Source organism: Loxodonta africana, chromosome 19 (assembly GCF_030014295.1).
Source record: "Loxodonta africana isolate mLoxAfr1 chromosome 19, mLoxAfr1.hap2, whole genome shotgun sequence".
Lineage (NCBI taxonomy): Eukaryota > Metazoa > Chordata > Mammalia > Proboscidea > Elephantidae > Loxodonta > Loxodonta africana.
The window spans coordinates 31,980,070-31,994,199 of NC_087360.1; positions in this window are offsets into that span (position 1 = coordinate 31,980,070).

Consider the following 14,130-nt stretch of genomic DNA (forward strand, 5'->3'; position numbering starts at 1 on the left):
TTATCACCACAATCCATAGAAATGCTCAAATCCTTCGAGGTACCCACATTAGGGAAAGCTACCAACAAGAATTGAAAGTATCTCTTGGTTATTTATTTGATGTTCATCACTCTTGCTGCAACTCTGTTGCACAACAGGGTTAGAGAGCATCCGTGCTCAACCAGAGCCTCTGCAACCTAATGAACTAGCCCAGTGTTGGATGCCTAGTGATAGCATGGACAGCCACCTCACTCAGTGGATACTCACATATAGCATAGAAAATGGAGACTGGAAGAAAAACTATATGATTAACAGTGGCTATTTTTCAATGAGACTGTTCTGATGGTGAAAAAGAGGAAGACCCTCAATGAGACAGATTGATAATATGGTATAACTATGGGCCCAAATATAGCAACTATTGTGAGGATTGTGCAGGACTGGGCAGTGTTTCATTCTCTTGTACAAATGGTCACAATGGTTCAAAACTGACCAGATGGCATTTTTTAATGAGATAGAGAAACAAATCACCAACTTCATGTGGAAGGGAAAGAAGCCCCAGATAAGTAAAGAATTCCTGAAAAAGAAGAACAAAGTGGGAGGCCTCAGTCTACCCGATTTTAGAAACTTTTATACTGCCACAGTAGTCAAAAGAGCCCGGTACTGGTACAATAACAGATACATAGACCAATGAAACAGAATTGAGAATCCAGACATAAATCCACTCACACATGAGCAACTGATTTTTGACAAAGACCCAAAGTCAGTTAAATGGGGAAAAGAAATGGTGCTGGCATAACTGGGTATCCATTGGCAAAAAAAAGAAACAAGACTGCAGAATACCCAGACGCCTCCTGTGAACGCTCTTACAACAAAGACCCAAAAAAACAAGTGAAATGATTATATTTACGACAACGTAGGAGCCCTGAACATCAAAGGCAAAGTGAGAAAACAGACTGCACAGCAGGGGGAGGTGGAGACAGTTCAGAAGCAGACAGGGGTTGCCAGACCTGAATCTCTGGGATCCTTCAGACACCAGTCTCAAGAGTGGCTACAGCAAGCTGGTAGTAGCGTTTGGCAGCAGTTTCCACAGGGAGAAGCAACCAGCCCCACAATCTATTCACACCTCCGGAACCATAGAAGAACAGTGCTCTCGGCAAAAGCTAAGTACTTGGTATATTTTACCATCCACACCCCACCCCCTTGCCAGCTTCAGTAGCTGTTGATTTCTCTGGGCCTGAGATAGGACCTGTGGACCACCTGGAGCCATCCTCCCAGCCTTGGAGAAGGAATAAATACGCAATAGGGGGAAAAGATAATTTTCCAGCTCCACTAAACTGGGGAGCTCAGGACAGAAGCAGCTCCCACCTAGGCATAAACGGTCCATGGAATTTGAATACCTTTCCCCACAGCGTGGACCTGTGTGGACCTATTTCAGGAGAATAGATTTTTTTTTTTAATAATTTTTATTGTGCTTTAAGTGAAAGTTTACAAATCAAGTCAGTCTCTCACAAAAAAACCCATATACACCTTGCTACACACTCCCAATTACTCTCCCCCTAATGAGACAGCCCGCTCTCTCCCTCCACTCTCTTTTCCTGTCCATTTCGCCAGCTTCTAACACCCTCCACCCTCTCATCTCCCCTCCAGGAAGGAGATGCCAACATAGTCTCAAGTGTTCACCTGATCCAAGAAGCTCACTCCTCACCAGCATCCCTCTCCAACCCATTGTCCAGTCCAATCCATGTCTGAAGAGTTGGCTTTGGGAATGGTTCCTGTCCTGGGCCAACAGAAGATCTGGGGGCCATGACCACCGGGGTCCTTCCAGTCTCAGTCGGACCATTAAGTCTGGTCTTATGAGAATTTGGGGTCTGCATCCCACTGCTCTCCTGCTCCTTCAGGGGTTCTCTGTTGTATTCCCTGTCAGGGCAGTCATCCTTTGTAGCTGGGCACCATCTAGTTCTTCTGGTCTCAGGATGATATAGTCTCTGGTTCATGTGGCCCTTTCTGTCTTTTGGGCTTGTAACCACCTTGTGTCCTTGGTGTTCTTCATTTTCCTTTGATCCAGGTGGGTTGAGACCAATTGATGCATCTTATATGGCTGCTTGCTAGCGTTTAAGACCTCAGACACCACTCTTCAAAGTGGGATGCAGAATGTTTTCTTAATAGATTTTATTATGCCAATTGACTTAGATGTCCCCTGAAACCATGGTCCCCAGACCCCTGCCCCTGCTATGCGGGCCTTCGAAACATTCGGTTTATTCAGGAAACTTCTTTGCTTTTGGTTTAGTCCAGTTGTGCTGACCTCCCCTGTATTGTGTGCTGTCTTTCCCTTCACCTAAAGTAGTTCTTATCTACTATCTAATTAGTGAATGCCCCCTCCCATCCTCCCTCCCTCTCCCCTCTTGTAACCACAAAAATTGTTTTCTTCTCAGTTTACACTATTTCTCAAGTTCTTATAATAGTGGTCTTATGCAATATTTGTCCTTTTGCAACTGACTGATTTCACTCAGCATAATGCCTTCCAGGTTTCTCCATGTTATGAAATGTTTCACAGATTCCTCAGTGTTCTTTATCGATGTGTAGTATTCCATTGTGTGAATATACCATAATTTATTTAACCATTCATCCGTTGATGGGCACCTTGGTTGCTTCCATCTTTTTGCTATTGTAAACAGTGCTGCAATAAACATGGGTGTGCATATATCTGTTCGTGTAAAGGCTCTTATTTCTCTAGGATATATTCCAAGGAGTGGGATTGCTGGATGGTACGGTAGTTCTATTTCTAGCTTTTTAAGGAAGCGCCAAATTGATTTCCAAAGTGGTTGTACCATTTTACATCCCACCAGCAGTGTATAAGTGTTCCAATCTCTCCACAGCCTCTCCAACATTTGTTATTTTGTGTTTTTTGGATTAATACCAGCCTTGTTGGAGTGAAATGAAGTCTCATTGTAGTTTTGATCTGCATTTCTCTAATGGCTAACGATAGTGAACATTTCCTCATATCTCTGTTAGCTACCTGAATGTCTTCTTTAGTGAAGTGTCTATTCATAACTTTTGCCCATTTTTTACTTGGGTTATTTGCCTTTTTGCAATTGAGTTTTTGCATGTAGATTTTAGAGATCAGGCGCTGATCAGAAATGTCATAGCTAAAAACTTTTTCCTAGTCTGTAGGTAGTCTTTTTACTCTTTTGGTGAAGTCTTTGGATGAGCATAGGTGTTTGATTTTTAGGAGCTCCCAGTTATCTAGTTTTTCTTCTATATTCTTTGTAATGTTTTGTATACTGTTTACGCCATGTAATAGGGCTCCTAATGTTGTCCCTATTTTTTCTTCCATGATCTTTATCGTTTTAGATTTTATATTTGGGTCTTTGGTCCATTTTGGGTTAGTTTTTGTGCATGGAGTGAGGTATGGGTCTTCTTTCATTTTTTTGCAGATGGATATCCAGCTATGCCAGCACCGTTTGTTAAAAAGACTGTCTTTTCCCCCATTTAACTGTTTCGGGGCCTTTGTCAAATATCAACTGCTCATATGTGGATGGATTTATGTCTGGATTCTCAATTCTGTTCCATTGGTCAATGTATCTGTTGTTGTACCAGCACCAGGCCGTTTTGACTACTGTGGCAGTAAAATAGGTTCTAAAATCAGGTAAAGTAAGGTCTCCCACTTTGTTCTTCTTTTTCAGTAATGCCTTATTTACCCGGGGCCTCTTTCCCTTCCATATGAAATTGGTGATTTGTTTCTCCATCTCATTAAAGAATATCCTGGGGATTTGGATTGGAATTGCATTAAATCTGTAGATCGCTTTTGGTAGAATAAACAGTTTTACAATGTTAAGTCTTCCTAACCACGAGCAAAGTACGTTCTTCCCCTTACTTAAGTCTATTTTGGTTTCTTGCAGAAGTGTACTGTAGTTTTCTTTGTATAAGTCTTTTACATCTCTGGTAAGATTTATTCCTAAGTGTTTTATCTTCCTGGGGGCTACTGTAAATGGCATTGATTTGGTGATTTCCTCTTCGATGTTCTTTTTGTTGGTGTAGAGGAATTCAACTGATTTTTGTATGTTTATCTTGTATCCCAGTACTCTGCTGAACTCTTCTATTAGTTTCAGTGTTTTCTTGAGGATTTCTTAGGGTTGTCTGTGTATAAGATCATGTCATCTGCAAATAGAGATACTTTTACTTCTTCCTTGCCAACCTGGATGCCCTTTATTTCTCTGGCTAGGACTTCCAGCACAATGTTGAATAAGAGTGGTGATAAAGGGCATCCTTGTCTGGTTCCTGATCTCAATGGGAATGTTTTCAGGCTCTCTCCATTTAGGGTGATGTTGGCTGTTGGCTTTGTATAAATGCCCTTTATTATGTTGAGGAATTTTCCTTCTATTCCTATTTTGCTGAGGGTTTTTATCACGAATGAGTGTTGAACTTTGTCAAATGCCTTTTCTGCATCAATTGATAAAATCATGTGATTCTTGTCTTTTGTTTTATTTATGTGGTGGATTACATTAATTCTTTTTCTAATGTTGAACCATCCCTGCATACCTGGTATGAATCTCACCTGGTCATGGTGAATTATTTTTTTGATATGTCGTTGAATTCTATTGGCTAGAATTTTGTTGAGGATTTTTGCATGTACATTCATGAGGGATATAGGTCTAAATTTTCTTTACCTGGTTTTGATATCACGGATATGGTGGCTTCATAGAATGAGTTTGGTAGTATTCCGTCCTTTTCTATGCTCTGAGGTACCTTTAGTCGTAGTGGTGTTAACTCTTCTCTGAAAGTTTGGTAGAACTCTGCAGTGAAGCCATCCGGACCAGGGCTTTTTTTTGTTGGGAGTTTTTTGATTACCTTTCCAATCTCTTTTTTTGTTATGGGTCTATTTAGTTGTTCTACCTCTGTTTGTGTTAGTTTAGGTACGTAGTGTACTTCTTTCTGGAAGTCCTGTGCTTTACTGAAAGTGGTGTGTTGAAGTCTTCTACTATTATTGTGGAGCTGTCTATCTGACTTTTCAATGCTGATAGAGTTTGTTTTATGTATCTTGCAGTCCTGTCATTGGGTGCATAAATATTTAATATGGTTCTATCTTCTTGGTGTATTATCCCTTTAATCATTATATAGTGTCCTTCCTTATCCTTTATGATGGATTTAACTTTAAAGCCTATTTTGTCAGAAATTAATATTGCCATTCCTGCTCTTTTTTGATTGTTGTTTGCTTGATTTTTTTTCCATCCTTTGAGTTTTAGTTTGTTTCTGTCTCTAAGTCTAACGTGTGTCTCTTGTAGACAGCATATAGATCTTGTTTTTAACCCGTTCTGCCACTCTCTGCCTCTTTATTGGTGCATTTAGTCCATTTACATTCAGGGTGATTATGGCTAGGTATGAATTTAGTGCTATCATTTTGATGTCTTTTTTGTGTGTGTTGTTGACAGTTTCTTTTTCCCACTTGATTTTATGTGCTGAGTAGATTTTCTTTATATATTGTCTTTTCCTCATACTTGTTGTTGTTGATTTTGTTTCTCCTGAGTCTGTATTTTTCCCTCGTATTTTATTTTAATGAGTAGCATAGTTTGTCTCCTTTGCGGTTAACTTATTATTTACCCCTACTTTTCTAAATTTATAACTTTTATTTCTTTGTATCACTGTATCTTCTTCTCCATATGGAAGGTGTATGGTTACATTTCTTAGTCTCTCTTTATTATTTTAATGTTGTCTTCTTTTGTATAATAACATCGCTGTTACCCTGTTTTGGGCTCTTTTTTTTTTTTTTTTTAATAATCTTGCTTTGTTTTTTTGGATTTCCCTGTCTGGGTTGACTTCTGGTTGCTCTGCCCAGTGTTCTAGCCTTGGGTTGATACCTGATGTTATTGATTTTCTAACCAAAGAACTCCCTTTAGTATTTCTTGTAGTTTTGGTTTGGTTTTTACAAATTCCCTCAACTTGTGTTTATCTGGAAATGTCTTAATTTCACCTTCATATTTAAGAGACAGTTTTGATGGATATATGATTTTTGGCAGGCAATTTTTTTCCTTCAATTTTTTTAATATATCATCCCATTGCCTTCTTGCCTGCATGGTTTCTGCCGAGTAGCCCAAGCTTATTCTTATTGACTCTCCTTTGTAGGTGACTTTTTGTTTATTCCTAGCTGCTCTTAAAATTCTCTCATCATCTTTGGTTTTGGCAAGTTTGATTATAATATGTCTTGGTGACTTTCTCTTAAGATCTACCTTATGTGGAGTTCAATGAGCATCTTGGATAGATATCTTCTCATCTTTCACAATATCAGGGATGTTTTCTGCCAACAAATCTTCAACAATTTTCTCTGTATTTTCTGTTATCCCTTCCTGTTTGGTACTCCAATCACTTGTAGGTTATTCCTTTTGATAGAGGCCCACATGATTCTTAAGGTTTCTTCATTTTTTAAAATCTCTTTATCTGATTTTTCTTCAAATATATTAGTGCCAAGTGATTTATCTTTGAGTTCAGAAATTCTAGCTTCTACTTGCTCAATTCTTCTCCTCTGACTTTCTTTTGAATTGTCTAATTCTGTAATTTTATTGTTAATCTTCTGAATTTCTGATTGCTGTCTGTCTGTGAATTTTTCCTGGTTATTAAACTTTTCATTATGTTCCTGAATTATCTTTCTAGTTTCTTCAGTTGCTTTATCTGTGTGTTCCTTGGCTTGTTCTGCTTATTGCCTCATTTCCTTCCTGATGTCTTGAAGGGTTCTGTATATTAAACTTTTGTATTCTGCATCTGGTAATTCCAGGAATGTACTTTCATCTAGAAGATCCGTGGATTCTTTGTTTTGAGAGCCTGTTGAGGTGATCATGGTCTGTTTCTTTATGTGACTTGTTATTGACTGTTGTCTACAAGCCATCTATAAGTTATTGTATTAGTTTATGCTTGTTTACTGTATCGTAGCTGCTTGCTTTATTTTGTTTTGGTATACCCAGATGGGTTCCTTGAGTGAGCTAGCTTGATTATTTTCACCTTTGGAGCTCTGGTGTCCTGTCCCCAGCTGGCTAGAGCTGTTATCACATATATCAGTCTAGGAGTCCATTCAGTTTTCTTGTACAAATTCAGCTCAGGTGTTCAGGTAGCTGATCATCAAGTGTGTGGTACAGGCTCTGTCCTACAGTCTTAGACAGGCAGGGGTGATTGGCATATACCCCAGTACCTGATTGCAGGAGGGGGTCATGCTCTGAACAAGGCAGGGTGCTGAGAACTGACCCGCAGGGGGCTGAGAACTGACCCCCAGGCGTCTCTGAGGAAAATGCATCTCTGTTCCCTAGAGCTTGCTGGTGGGTGGGTTCTGCAGAGGGACCACGGGCACTCAAAATTTTTGGTTGTAAGGACTGGGAAGTACCAGTTATCTTTGGACCCCTGCCACAGGTTTCTGGGTGGTCTCAGTGGAGCTACCAGTCCTTTGGTCCCTGTTGTAGGTTGATGAGGACCTTGTTTAACAGGCAAAGCAATGTCAAATGTCAAACACCCACCTCTCCACTGCACAGCTGAAATGGTTGGAGTTTTCCAGCAAGGGTCTATTCTCCCAAAATAGGCCCACACAGGTCCATGCAGAAGGGAAAGGTGCTCAAGGTCCATGGAAGGTTTATGCCTGGACAGGAGCCACTTCTGTCCTGAGTTCCCCCAGTTAATGGAGCTAGCAAATTATCTTTTCTCCCCAATTGCAAATTTTTTCCTTCCACAAGGCCAGGAGGATGGCTCTAGGTGCTCACCACAGTCTATCTCTGGCCCAGGGATTCAGCCGCTGAGGTCGGCTTGGGGGTGGGGGGGGGCACGGTAAAATATACACAAGTACTTAACTTTTGCCAAGAGCATGCTGTTCTCAGTTTCCAGAGGTGTGAGCAGGCTGTGTGGCTAGCTGCTTTTCCCTGAGGAAACTGCAGCCAAACTCTAATACCAGCCCACCGCCGCCACCGCTGCTGCTCCAGGAATGGTGCCTGTGGGCTCCCCACGATTAAAGTCCGGTAACTCCTCTCCACTTCTGAACAGTCTCTTCTTCCCCCTGCCCCTCAGTTCATTGTCTAAGCTTGCCTTTGATGCTCAGGGCTCCTAGCTTGTCACAAATATACATGTTTCACTTGTTTTTTTTGGGTCTTTTTTTGTAAAGAGGGCTCACCGGAAGTGTCTGTCTATTCTGCCATCTTGGCTCCACATCTTAAGGATAGGTCTTTGTTGGCAGACTACAACTGTTTCAGCTGTGCAGTGGAGAGGTGGGTGTTTGATGTTTGACACTGCTTTGTCTACTAAACAGGGTCCTCACCTACCCACATCAGGGGCTTAAGGACCGGTGGATCTAGTCACATAACCTAGCCACCTGTGACAGGGTTTCAAGGACAACTGGTACCTCTCAGTCCTTACATCCAAAAACACTGGGTGCCCATGGTCCATCTGTAGAACCCACCCACCTGTACAATCTAGGGAAGAGGGACACAGTTTCCTCAGAGATACTTGGGAGACAATTCTAAGCCCCCTGAATTTTTAAGAGTGTTACCCCCTGCTGCAACCAGATGCTGGTACCTACACCAATCATCCCTGCCCTCTAAGATGGTAGGACAGAGTCTGCACCACACACTTGATGATCAGCTACCTGTACACCTGAGCTGAAGTCATACAGGAAATGTGAATTGGCTCCTAGACTGATATACCTAATTACAGCTCTAGCCATCTGGTGACGGAATATCAGAGCTCCAAAGGTGAAAATAATCAAGCTAGCTTGCTCAAGCTACCCATCTGGGTATATCAAAAGAAAACAAAGCAAGAAGCTAGGATACAGTAAGCAAACATAAAATAAACTAATACAATAAGTTATAGATGGTTCGGAGACAACAGTCAATATCAAGTCACATAAAGAAACAGACCATGATCGCCTCTACAAACTCTCAAAACAAAGAATCAATGAAACTTCTGGAGGAAGGTGCCTTCCTGGAATTACCAGATGCAGAATTAAAAGCTTAATATACAGCCCCCTTCAAGACATCAGGAATGAAATCAGGAATGAAATTAGGAAGGAGATCAGGAAAACACAGAAGAAGACAAGGAACACACAGATAAAGTAGTTGAAGAAATTAAAAAGGTTACTGAAGAGCATAATGAAAAATTTAATAAGCTACAAGATTCCATAAAGAGACAGCAATCATAAATTTAGAAGATTAACAATAAAATTACAGAATTAGACAACTCAATAGAAAGTCAGAGGAGCAGAACTGAGCAAGTGGAAGGCAGAATTTGGTGAACCTGAAGATAAAGCGCTTAAAAAAAAAAAGCACCAATAAATTTGAAGAAAAATCGGATAAAATAATAAAAACAAATGAAGAAACCTTAAGAATCATGTGGGACTCTATCAAGAGAAATAACCTACAAGTGATTGGAGTACCAGAACAGGGAGGGATAACAGAAAATACAGAGAATTGTTGAAGATTTGTTGGCAGAAAACTTCCCTGATGCTGGGAAAGATGAGAAGATATCTATCCAAGATGCTCATCAAACTCCACATAAAGTAGATTTTAAAAGAAAGTCACCAAGACAAGTTATAATGAAACTTGCGAAAACCAAACAAAAAGAGAGAATTTTAAGAGCAGCTAGGGATAAATGAAAAGTCACCTACAAAGGAGAGTCATTAAGAATAAGCTCTGACTACTCGGCAGAAGCCATGCAGGCAAGAAGGCAATGGGATGACTTATATAAAGCACTGAAGGAAAAAAATTGCCAGCCAAGAATAATATATCCAGCAAAACCATCTCTCAAATATGTAGGTAAAATTAGGGCATTTTCAGATAAACAGATTTAGGGAATTGGTTAAAAAAACAAAAATAAAAACAAAAAAAAACAAATACTACAAGAAATACTGAAGGGATTTCTTTGGTTAGAAAACCAATAATATCAGGTATCAATCCAAGACTAGAACACTGGCCAGAATAATCGGATGTCAACCCAGGAAGGGAAATCACAAAAATAGTTGAGATTAAAAAATGCTCAAAACAGGGAAAAAGCGATGTTATTATACATAACATATATACTATATAACATAAAAAATATATATTATATAATATAAAAAGAAGACAACATTAAAACAATAAAGAGGGATTGAGAAATGTAGTCTTAGATCTACCATACGGTGAAGGAAGATTAGGTGATGCAAAGAAATAAAAGCTAGGTTTAAATTTAGAAAAATAGGGTAGATATTAAGGTAACCACAAAGAAGATGAAGTATCCTACACATAAAAAAAAAAAAACAAGAAAAAATAGAGACTCGGCAGAAACAAAAACAACAATGAGTATGAGGAAAAGACAATACATAAAGATAAACTACTCAGGACAAGAAATTAAGTGGGAAAAAGAAACTGCCAACAGCACACAAAAAAAGACTTCAAAATGACAGCATTAAACTCATACCTATGCATAATTACACTGAATGTAAATGGACTAAATGCACCAATAAAGAGACAGAGAGTGGCAGAATGGATTAAAAAAACACAATCCGTCTATATTCTGCCTACAAGACACACAAACAAACTAAAACTCAAAGGATGGAAAAATATATATCAAGCAAACAATCAAAAAGAACAGGAGTGGCAATATGAATTTCTGACAAAATAGACTTTAAAGTCAAATCCACCACAAAGGATAAGGAAGGACACTATATAATTATCAAAGGGACAATATACCAAGAAGATATAATCATATTAAATATGTATGCACCCAATGATAGGGCTGCAAGACACATAAAAAAACTTTAACAGCTTGAAAAGTGAGATGGACAGCCCACAATAGTAGTACTCTTCAACACACCACTTTCGGTGAAAGACAGGACATCCAGAAAGCTCGTTTAAGACACAGAAGATCTAAATGCCACAATCAACCACCTTGACCTTATAGACAAATACAGAACACTCCACCCAACAGCAACCAAGTATACTTTCTTTTCTAGTGCACATGGAACATTCTCTAGAATAGGCCACATATTAGGTCATAAAGCAAGCCTTAGCAGAATACAAAACATTGAAATATTACAGAGCATCTTCTCTGACCATAAGGACATAAAAGTAGAAATCAATAACAGAAAAAGCAGGAAAAAGGAATCAAACACTTGGAAACTGAACAATACCCTGCTCAAAAAAACCTGGGTTATAAAAGACATTAAGGATAATAGAATAAAGAAATTCATAGAATCCAATGAGAATGAAAACACTTCCTAACAGAACCTTTGGGACACAGCAAAAGCAGTGCTCAGAGGTCAATTTATATCAATAAGTGCACACATCCAAAAAGAAGAAAGGGCCAAAATCAAAAAATTATCCCTACAACTTGAACAAATAGAAAGAGAACAACAAAAGAAATCCTCAGGACACAGAAGAAAGCAAATAATAAAAACTAGAGTGGAATTAAATGAAATAGACAACAGAAAAACAATTGAAAGACTTAATAAGACCAAAAGCTGGTTCGTTGAAAAAATCAACAAAATTGATAAACAGCGGGCTGAACTGACAAAAGAAAAACAGGAGAGGAAGCAAATAACCCAAATAAGAACTGAGATGGGCGATATTACAACAAACTCAACTGAAATTTAAGAAACATATCAGTTTACTATGAGAAATTGTACTCTGACAAAATTGAAAACCTAGAAGAAATGGATGAATTCCTAGAAACAAACTATGTACCTAAACTAACACAAACAGAGGTAGAACAACTAAATAGACCCATAACAAGAGATTGCAAAAGTAATCAAACTCCGCCCCCCCCCCTAAAAAAAGGAGCCCTGACCCAGATGGCTTCACTGCAGGGTTCTACCAAACTTTCAGAAAAGAGTTTTTGTTTTGTTTTGTTTTTAATGTTTATTTTGCTTTAAGTGAAAGTTTACAAATCAAGTCAGTCTCTCACACAAAAACGTACATACACCTTGCTACATACTCCCAATTGCTCTCCCTCCAATGAGACACCCTGCTCCCTCCCTTCACTCTGTCTTTTTGTGTCCATTTTCCCAGCTTCTAACCCCCTCTACACTCCCATCTCCCCTCCAGGCAGGAGATGCCAACATAATCTCAACTCTCCACCTGGTCCAAGAAGCTCAGTCCTCACCAGCATCCCTCTCCAACCCATTGTCCAGTCCAATCCCTGTCTGAAGAGTTGGCTTTGGGAATGGTTCCTTTCCTGGGCCAACAAAAGGTCTGGGGGCGATGACCTCCAGGGTCCTTCTAGTCTCAGTCAGACCGTTAAGTCTGGTCTGCATCCCACTGCTCTTCTGCTCCCTCAGGGGTTCTCTGTTGTGTTCCCTGTCAGGGCAGTCATCAGTTGTAGCCAGGCACCATCCAGTTCTTCTGGTCTCAGGCTGATGTAGTCTCCTGTTTATGCGGCCCTTTCTGTCTCTTGGGCTCATAATTACCTTGTGTCTTTGGTGTTCTTCATTTTCCTTTGAACCAGGTGGGTTGAGACCAATTGATGCACTTTAGGAGGCCACTTGCTAGCGTTTAAGACCCCAGACGCCACTCTCCAAAGTGGGATGCAGAATGTTTTCTTAATAGATTTTATTATGCCAATTGACTTAGATGTCCCCTGACACAATGGTCCCCAAACCCCCGATCCTGCTACAATGGCCTTCAAAGCACTCAATTTATTCAGGAAACTGCTTTTGGTTCAGTCCAATTGGGCTAACCTTGCCTGTGTTGTGTGTTGTCTTTCCTGTCACCTAAAGTAGTTCTTATCTGCTATCTAGTTATTGAATAGCCCTCTCCCACCCTCCCTCCCTCCCTCCCCCCTCTCATAACCATCAAAGAATATTTTCTTCTCCATTTAAACTATTTCTCCAGTTCTTATAATAGTGGTCTTACACAATATTTGTCCTTTTGCAACGGACTAATTTCACTCAGAATAGCGCCTTCCAGATTCCTCCATGTTATGAAATGTTTCACAGTTTCGTCACTGTTCTGTATCAACATGTAGTATTCCATTGTGTGAATATACCAGAATTGATTTATCCATTCATCCGTTGATGGGCACCATGGTTGCTTCCATCTTTTTGCTATTGTAAACTGTGCTGCAGTGAAGATGGGTGTGCATATATTTGTTCCTGTAAACGCTCTTATTTCTCTAGATTATGTGCAAGGAGTGGGATTGCTGGATCCTATGCTAGTTCTATATTTAGCTTTTTAAGGAAGCACCAAATCGATTTCCAAAGCGGTTGTACCATTTTACATTCCCACCAGCAGTGTATAAGTGTTCCAATCTCTCCACAGCCTCTCCAACATTTATTGTTTTGTGTTTTTTGGATTAATGCCAGCCTTGTTGGAGTGAGATGAAATCTCATTGTAGTTTTGATTTGCATTTCTCTAATGGCTAATGATTGTGAGCATTTCCTCATATATCTGTTAGCTACCTGAATGCCTTCTTTAGTGAAGTGTCTGTTCATATCTTTATGCCCATTTACTAATTGGGTTGTCTTTTCGCAGTTGAGCTTTTGCAGTATCACGTAGATTTTAGAGATCAGGCGCTGATCAGAAATGTCATAGCTAAAAACTTTTTCCCAGTCTGTGGGTAGTCTTTTTACTCTTTTGGTGAAGTCTTTGGATGAGCATAGGTGTTTGATTTTTAGGAGCTCCCAGGTATCTAGTTTTTCTTCTGCATTGTTAGTAATGTTTTGTGTACTGTTTATGCCATGTATTAGGGCTCCTAAAGTTGTCCCTATTTTTTCTTCCATAATTTTTATCGTTTTAGATTTTATGTTTACTTGTCTGATTCATTTTGAGCTCATTTTTGTGAATGGAGTGAGGTATGGTTCTTGTTTCACTTTTTTGCAGATGGATATCCAGTTATGCCACCATCATTTGTTAAAAAGACTGTCTTTTCCCCATTTAACTGTTTTGGGGCCTTTGTCAAATATCAACTGCTCATATGTGGATGGATTTACGTCTGGATTCTCAATTCTGTTCTATTGGTCTATGAATCTGTTGTTGTACCAGTACCAGGCTGTTTTGACTAGTGTGGCAGTATAATAGGTCCTAAAATCAGATAGAGTAAGGCCTCCCACTTTGTTATTTTTCGGTAATGCTTTACTTATCTGGGGCCTATTTGCCTTCCATATGAAGTTAATGATTTGTTGCTTCATCTCATTAAAAAATGTCCTTGGAATTTGGA